Source organism: Brienomyrus brachyistius, chromosome 20 (genome assembly GCF_023856365.1).
Source record: "Brienomyrus brachyistius isolate T26 chromosome 20, BBRACH_0.4, whole genome shotgun sequence".
Lineage (NCBI taxonomy): Eukaryota > Metazoa > Chordata > Actinopteri > Osteoglossiformes > Mormyridae > Brienomyrus > Brienomyrus brachyistius.
The window spans coordinates 10,644,160-10,652,217 of record NC_064552.1 but is presented as its reverse complement, the minus strand read 5'-3'; the positions used below and the strand labels follow the sequence as shown (position 1 = coordinate 10,652,217).

General features: G+C 38.7%; 1 protein-coding gene across 1 annotated transcript in view; it reads left to right on the top strand.

Annotated features, from left to right (window-relative positions):
• Positions 1-830: 830 nt before the first annotated feature.
• pcdh15b (protocadherin-related 15b) overlaps positions 831-8,058 on the top strand; it is a 224,201-nt gene continuing 216,973 nt past the window's right edge. Inside the window, exon 1 of the mRNA XM_048987517.1 lies at positions 831-1,321. The gene's annotated coding sequence lies outside the window, so the exon portion shown is untranslated. The remainder of the gene's footprint in view (positions 1,322-8,058) is intronic.

Genomic DNA, 8,058 nt, shown 5'->3' with positions numbered 1-8,058 from the left:
ATATGACTACAAACAAGCACATACTGTAAGTGATTATAACATATCTGCAGCCTGCGGTGTTTGTGGTGATCAGTCGTAAGTTCTGTGGCAAGCAAATCATGGACAGCCAGCTCCTTCACCTGAAATGCCTGCATATGTATTACGAGTAATGTAATTGTGTGACAACACACTGCTGTAGTGTTGGGTAGTCACGAAATATTACACAAGTGCAACTGACACTGTAAAAAGTGTGAAAATGACCCACTAAACTGGACATTTAAGGAGTTTTGTTTCAAATGGTAGACATTTAAGTGTTTCTGCCCCAGCTCCTTATGTGACAAAACCCGCATCTTCTTTACTTGCAACAGATGGATAGCTCAGAAACATAAACCCTACGGAACAGAGCTTATTATAATAAAAGGACAACGTGTAGCGCTTTACTAAAGACACACGTGCTTTTAGTCATCAGTATATATTATTCCATTATTTTCGTCATATAAATGACATAGAAAACTACGCTTTTTGATGAGTGACTAGATCATTCTCATATTTCACTAATGGGGATCTGCGTAAAAACAAATAGCCGTTAAACATTAATTAATTATCAGCAACAAATGTAGATAAAAAAAATGTTTATGTTACCATGTAAGTGCCAAGACTGTATACCGTTATGGCAGATAAAGACAATAAAAATGGACAAATTTCATTTGCGCAGCATGTTAGACAAATTTGTGTTGTCATGGTTGTTATGCATTGTTGCGGGGCGCTGAGCGCCTGTCGCTGAAGGTGGCGCTGGAGTTCAACGAAAGTGTCGGAAGGGTTAAGGGAGCCGCTGTCCGTCCTTCGTATTCTTCCGCCCAATGCCGCTTAATAAGACGGCTTATAAGTACCCCATTGGTCACCTGTCAGGGATAGTAAACTGCCTTTGCTAAATATCTTCACCAAACGTTGCATGATGGTGTCCTTCTTCTCGTAGCTGTGCACGGCAGATGGCTGGTTTAAATAATTCAGCCGGGCGAGTGGGGTTGAGTTCGGGCCGTTCGTTTTTGAAACAGTAGTCGACAACTTTACGGGCTCTCTGGAGATTGCGAGTAAATATAGGTTCGGTCTGATCGAGACGGCATTAGCGAGATTAGTGCGGCTCCGTGGTCTCGAGCTGCGCCCGGGCGTGAGACTCTCTTTAAAGATTAAGACCCCAGCGTCTGAAGGACAGGAGTGAGAGACTCAGCCCTCGTGCATTTTTCCTAAAACGTTTACAATAATAACATACTGCTATAATAAATACACTTTGAGATTTTTTCAGGGGAGACCAAGGTCTGCTTTACTGAGACTCTACTGCAAGGTAAGTGAGTACAAGTCTTTCATATTGACCGAAAGAAATTTCTAGTTAGGAATGAGTTGGGCGGGATGTCATTTTTCCAATTGCAATATACTGCGCTTGAGTTAACGTATCCTCGAAGTATCTCACAACTTACCGAATGGTTGTATTGTCAAAAGACCTAATGTCGTTTAGAGGGGCTAAATCATTTTGCCGTATATGAAGAAATTAGTAAAACTGTATTGTTCGTTTTTAGAATTGAAGTAAACTGTTAAAATAACGCAGGGTTGTATTGGGGAATAAATGCGGTATCCCGAAAATGCACATATATTGCACCTGCTGAGGAAAGAATTTTCGGACTGTCTGTCCAAACGGTTTACAGCAGCAGCGCAGCTGAGTGTACAGAATCTGTGGCATCTTATTCCCCCCCCCCCCCATTATATTATTATTGCTATTTTTATTGGGGGGGGGGGGGGTGATTATAAAATACCATGTAGAACTCTCTAGATGGACTGTCTGTATATGCATGTGTACGTGTGTGTTTCTGTCTGTAGTCTGTTATATGCAAAAAAAGATTTCAGGTGAAAAGAAGTTTTCTGTGTATTCTGTTAGTTTTTTTTTACGTTATTGGTATTAGTGCCAGCAGCTTTTTGAGGAAAATACATTTACTGTGAAAACTGAATAATGTATTACGATGCGCTGGCTACCTGTGAATGTGACACTTGGTAGCAGCATCTTTGCACTTCATTAGCTGTGTTGCTCAGGGTACTGAATTATCTGCAGTCTATGAAAAGAGCGATTTTCCCTGTGTACGTGACATTGTGCATCTCACCGTCCTTCATGCTACAGGGTAGCACAGCCCACTCCTGAGTTCAGTCGGTTCCTCTTCCAACTTTCGTTGCTCCTCTGACTGCCGTCTTCTGCCGTCCGGTCCCCTAGTTTCTTCTCATGCACCCCCAGGCACACCATGAGTTCCTCTCCAACACAACTTATTCAGCCGAATGAGAGCAGGCAGATTAGTTGATCACTTTAATCAGGTTGTCTGGTGGTGGAATAGAACTCGCGGGGGATACATGTAAAGAGTCACGAGAACCTCAGAGGCAATGTGTAAAAATGTATTAAGCTATTCAAATAATATATGCCCAAAATACTCAAAACTCCCAGGCAGATTTAAGTTACATATATAATTTCTGTGGTTTTAAAGATAAATATACACATAGGCACAGGAATCGCATTCTGTCACTACGTTCAGTGGTGGGCGTGGGGCATGTTTTTCAAATCTTTATTTCAAAGCCCTGTTGTATCTTAAAGAGGATATTCAAAGCTAATATCCCATATTTCTAATGTATCTTTAATCAGACATTTATGAATATGTATTCAAATAATTGCATCTTGACGGAATAAAATCCTCTTTCTTCCATATTTAAAAATGTATGCCAATAGACACGACTGCTGAAGTACAATGAACTACTTTAGCTTGTTAAGGGACTTGAGGACTTGTTTCCACCTACCAGCCAGCAGAAAATGATGATGACAGAAATCATCACTCCAGAAGAGATGACACTCATTTGGAGATTCTCTGTGTACAGCATGTCTTGGATATCAGAAATTATAAATATACTTTGCAACAATGACAAGAGCACCTATAATTGCTGAAATTAAGAACAGAGAGAGATTTTTTATATTTTTTTTTAAGATCCATAGGCTAATTCTGTAAAGGTTACAAAGGGTTTGAATGTCTTGGAGGAAACCTGGAGGACTATACATGAAGGAGAGAGAACCAAGAGAGTGCCTGATCTTATTAAGACCAAGGATGGTGGCCATCAATAAGCCAGAGTTTCCCTTCCTTTGATGTTGTCTCAGAAGTTACTTGCTGGTAAGCTAGAACCAGCAGAATTGAAAATCTTAGACCTTGTCAGACTTGACGGTTTTAGTTCTGGATTTTGAAGTGGCTTGGCTGACAAACACCATGAGAGAATACCAAATATGAATATGAGAAAAAACAGTTCTGCTATTGCTTGAGGTAGAAAATTGCTTGATTTTTTTTTATGGGAAATTCATCAAACTGCTTAATCCTTGCAAGTGATTGGTTTACATGCACTTGGGACAGTGATGAAGAGCAGAATCCAAAAGAATGGGACATAAAGATGCTGGATGACCATGAGCTGCAACACAAAGGGAAGGAACCTTCTAAAATGATCACAGAGTCTCATGAGCTTGCTTTAACAAAGTGGCTGGATAACGAGCCACTTTGTATGGCCTTGAAAATTCATGGAACGCAACCCGTGGAGTTTTTCCATGAGGTGTTCTGCCAAAGTAAACTGTCCTGCCCATATTTCCAGACCTGCCATAGTCCCTGAATACAGGGGAGTATAGTTCTGTGATTGGATGATAAACTATTACAGGGTGTCAAACCAAACAAGAAAATGGGCTGCGCATGCCATGCGCTATTTTGCTGATCTTTTTGCTGCCAACAGTTGGATTGAGTATTGCAAAAACATTTTGGCCTCTGGGGGTGCTAGAAAGGGCACATTTCAGTACCTAGAATCCAAGCTGCTCTTGGCATAGGAAAGGATTGCCCCAAGCAAAGGGAGAAGGGTCTGGCTATAACCCGAGAAGGTATGGAAGTATCACACAGTTTATTTATCAAAGATAGTAGACACAACTCATCCAACGGCAGGAGAACTAAGGCCAATGGAAATACCTTTGTGAATTGTGTAGTTCCTGCAGATTGCTTCCTGTATTACAATTTCATCAGTTGATCATTAATTAAATAAATAAACTGTAACGATGAGTGACTTCTGTAATGCCTAACTAGCCAGTTGTAATTTTTGGGGATGCTGTTTGAAAACAGTGTTACTAGAATGCTGTTGCTTCATTTTAGTCACTCAAAGCAAATGGTTCTGGAGCAGAATCGGATACATCGGTATTCCAATCTTGCTAATGCCTGCCCACTGTGCATGCTGATTTTTGTTCCAAATGAACTTTTATTAATTAGCTTTGATTCAGCTGATTATTGAATAAAGGGGTCACGTGATTGAAATAACGACAAACTGTTTTATTTGTTCAGCTACGAAGTTTAATGAAGGAAATTTGTAAACATCAATGAAACAGGTGTTCTGTGCTCGTAACAAGTTTCCTTTCCATCTGATTTAGAAGACAAAGCTGAATCAGTTCTATCTCAGTTCAATCATTGTTCATCATATTAGTCAGACTACATAAGAACGTTGTAGTAACAAAAAATAAACATACATGTAATGATTTTATAACTTCATTTAGTGGTAGTTATGCGCAACATGTCCAGGATCATTCTACCTGCGTTCTTTGTGACACGGTTATGAACATTGTTTCTAGGATGAACAAAGATCACTAGTTGAATATCCATCCATCCATCCATCCATCCATCCATCCATCCATTTTCCAAACCGCTTATCCTACTGGGTCGGGGGGGGTCCGGAGCCTATCCCAGAAGCTATGGGCACGAGGCAGGGAACAACCCAGGACGGGGGGCCAGCCCATCGCAGGGCACACTCGCGCACCATTTACTCTCACATGTACACCTATGGGCATTTTAGCAACTCCAATTAGGGGGAATTGGAGTACTAGTTGAATATTTAAGTTGAAATAAAGACACTTCAAAATAATGTTAAGGAAATAGAAGTGTAATTCCTGCACGTTTGTTGCATTTGCTTCATTATTAGGAAGCAAGAGTAGGTACTAAAAAGGCTGCACAACTAGATTGGTTACCACCATAACAGCAAGTATTTTTCATTATTCTGCTAGCTCACTATAAAGAATAGCACATTCTGCAGCACATATTGCTTATCTGTCTGTTTTAGCTATTCAGCTGTCTAAAACTGAAGTCCCTTTTAGACCACAATTACCAGCTTGCTTTGCATTCGGCTGATTAATAAAACAGATGTCACTATAAAAATCTACCTTTTGTGACACAAAATGAATATTCTCTTTTCTACAGTAATGTTGCATCTTAGGAGGGATATAGATTCTGCAGGCAGCACGTATGAAAGCCTGTACAGTATTTCATCTAATTGTATAGTTTGTACTGTAATATACATGAATGCATCTGTGTGTGCCTGCAATAGAATTAAGTCGCACAACAGAAAAATTAAATGAGTCTAATATAGCTACTTTTATTTGTACTGGCATGTTTTTTATTTCATTTATTATTGATGTTCTAATTGGCTTTATCTCTGTGTTGCATCTCGGGGGGGATTAAGCAATAAAAAGGAGAAGCCCTATCCCTGAGATCTTGCTAGTATAGTAATGTGCATGAACTGAAGGTGAGTGACGAGGATGAGCAGAGAAGACTTTAATGAGGGGCACGGAGAGGCTCCCCAGCTCGCTCTCGCAGTGCAAGATGGGAGAATATGTGCATAAATCGGATTTTCAATAAAAAAAAAAAGAAAATGGCAGACCCTCATCAAAGGTGGTGGAGTTGGTGAGCATGAAAAGGAGCACACGCATTACACGTGAATGTGTCGCAACACCACAGTATAAAGCCTTTGTTCATAGAAAGTTACAGCAATGCCTAAATTGTTTTATTCACACCAGTTGTCTTGTCCATTCTGTTACCTTAGGCTATACCTGTATTTTTTTTTTCTTTTTGGACAGTTTAGTATTGAAATGGCTTTATATGTAACCCGACAAGTCAAATAAGGAGAGTCACAGCACATAACAGTTCATAAATAAAGCAAGATACATTTTTATCACTATAACCCTATACTATCTAAGATGGATACATCTTCATCATGTATTCCTCTGGAAAGTCATTTGCTTATCCATAGACAGTACACAGAGGTCAGAGATGTATTAAAAAATTGCAGGGCATGGTATCGGACATTTGTTGGAAAGTGCAGTACTGTGGAAAAATGTTTGCAGCTATAGTTATAAAGTAGTAAATGTGCGTATTGCTTATAAAAAAAACACATTTCTTTTTGGAATGCAAAGCAAGTTCTGTTCATTGTTTACAGATTTTGATCATCATAGGTGACTTTCTAACGTGAATCAAAGAGATGGGTTTGATTGAAGGATAGACAGTGTAAAATACAGTACATTGGTGGATGACAGGAGGATCTTAAGTCCTGTCAAACCAGAAGAATAGCAGGATAATGTCCCCTGTGGTGTCTTGATCAGCTGTTTTAATATGAGCAACATCAGTTCTCTCAGGTATTTCGGAAATGTTGTCAGATCTTTTCTTCTATGTCTGTTAGATCTCTTAAAGCTTTTGTTATGTCACTCATAGACGTCAGGGTCACTATAGGGGCTCACATATTAATTAGGAGTCCCACAGTTTCTCTTGGCAAATTTTAACAAAATTTCCAGTATTGTCACATTTCCCTGTTTAGAGTTTACCAGTGTTACCTTTCTTCATTTGCAAGACTGACTTTTAAAGATGTTTTAAATGGATGCTGTTTTTTCTTTTGGCCAATTTTTATTTTTTTTTATTATTATTATTACTAAACTTAGTATCTTAGTGCTCAAACAATCATATGATCTATAGTGGCCTTTTTGCTACTGAAGTGAGCTAGATGTTTATTTAAATCCACTCTTCTAATATTCTTTGCTGGGCCAGTGCTCTTTATTAATGGTTTCTGTGGGTGTGTTTGTGAATAGGCAAAGTTGCTTATCTGCTGAGTTTCAATCTATATGGAATTTGACTGCCACTTATTTCACTTGGGTGGTGAATCTGGGAAGCCTCCCACTCATGTGTACCTAGTGCTACACAAGTATAGCCGAACTGAACCAAGTTGCAATGTCATTGTTCAAAACTGAAGATGTCTGTCGTGTTGTGCAGTGAAAGCTCCCAGTGAACCGTCAGACAGATAATTTGAGAGAATCTCTTCCTTCACATGGGAAGAACAGTTTATTTGTTTGTTTGTCTGTTCGTTTTGTTTATGTAAAGATCCAAATTGTGTTTCATGTTTAGCCAGGGGACTGCGTTGTAAAGGGAGGCAGTGTAAGCAGTTTGAACAAAAATGGCATCAGGCTGTGTTAGAACAAAGCTCTATCTTGTTCAGTATAACATAGCATGCTGTAAATACAGTACATTTGGTTAATGACCATTTGCTGTCTAAGAGTGAAGGGAGTAGTTTGTTCCACTATGTCAGCTACATTCAAATGGGTATAACACGAGTTCTACCAGTGAACAATCATTGAAGCCCTTCACTGCTGTTCTTATGAATTGGCATATCAAATAAAGTGTTTTTGTAATGATAATTTTATTTTTAGTCAGTTTTTTGTAAGTCTAATAAATAGCTGAATATAAAAAAGACAGACTTCTTGAAACTGTACCTGTTATGACAAACATTTAATTGTGAAACTGTGTGTGTTTGTTTTGTATATATGTATTTTATCGTGGCTAAAGAGCTTTGTATTCTTTCTGTCACTCATACATCGTGTGGAGTCATTATACATGCAATGAAAAGGCATCTACCTGTCATATGGAGAATTGTGGAATACTATATATACATATATTTTTCCTTTTAGACAATGCAGTGTAATGGGACAAGATAACAGTGACCATATAGTTAAGTTCTGACATTTAGTTAAAGCTTTTAAAATGTATTCGGTTACACCTGTATCCTTACTTAAACCTTTTTACGAAATGCTTTTAGCCTTATTGCACCATACATTAAAATATCAGGAGCAAATGACACCTAATAAGAAGAATAACATTTTCCTTCCTCAAGATGATTCAAATTACACTGCAGTCATAAATTTCCTGATGTCATGTTGTCAAG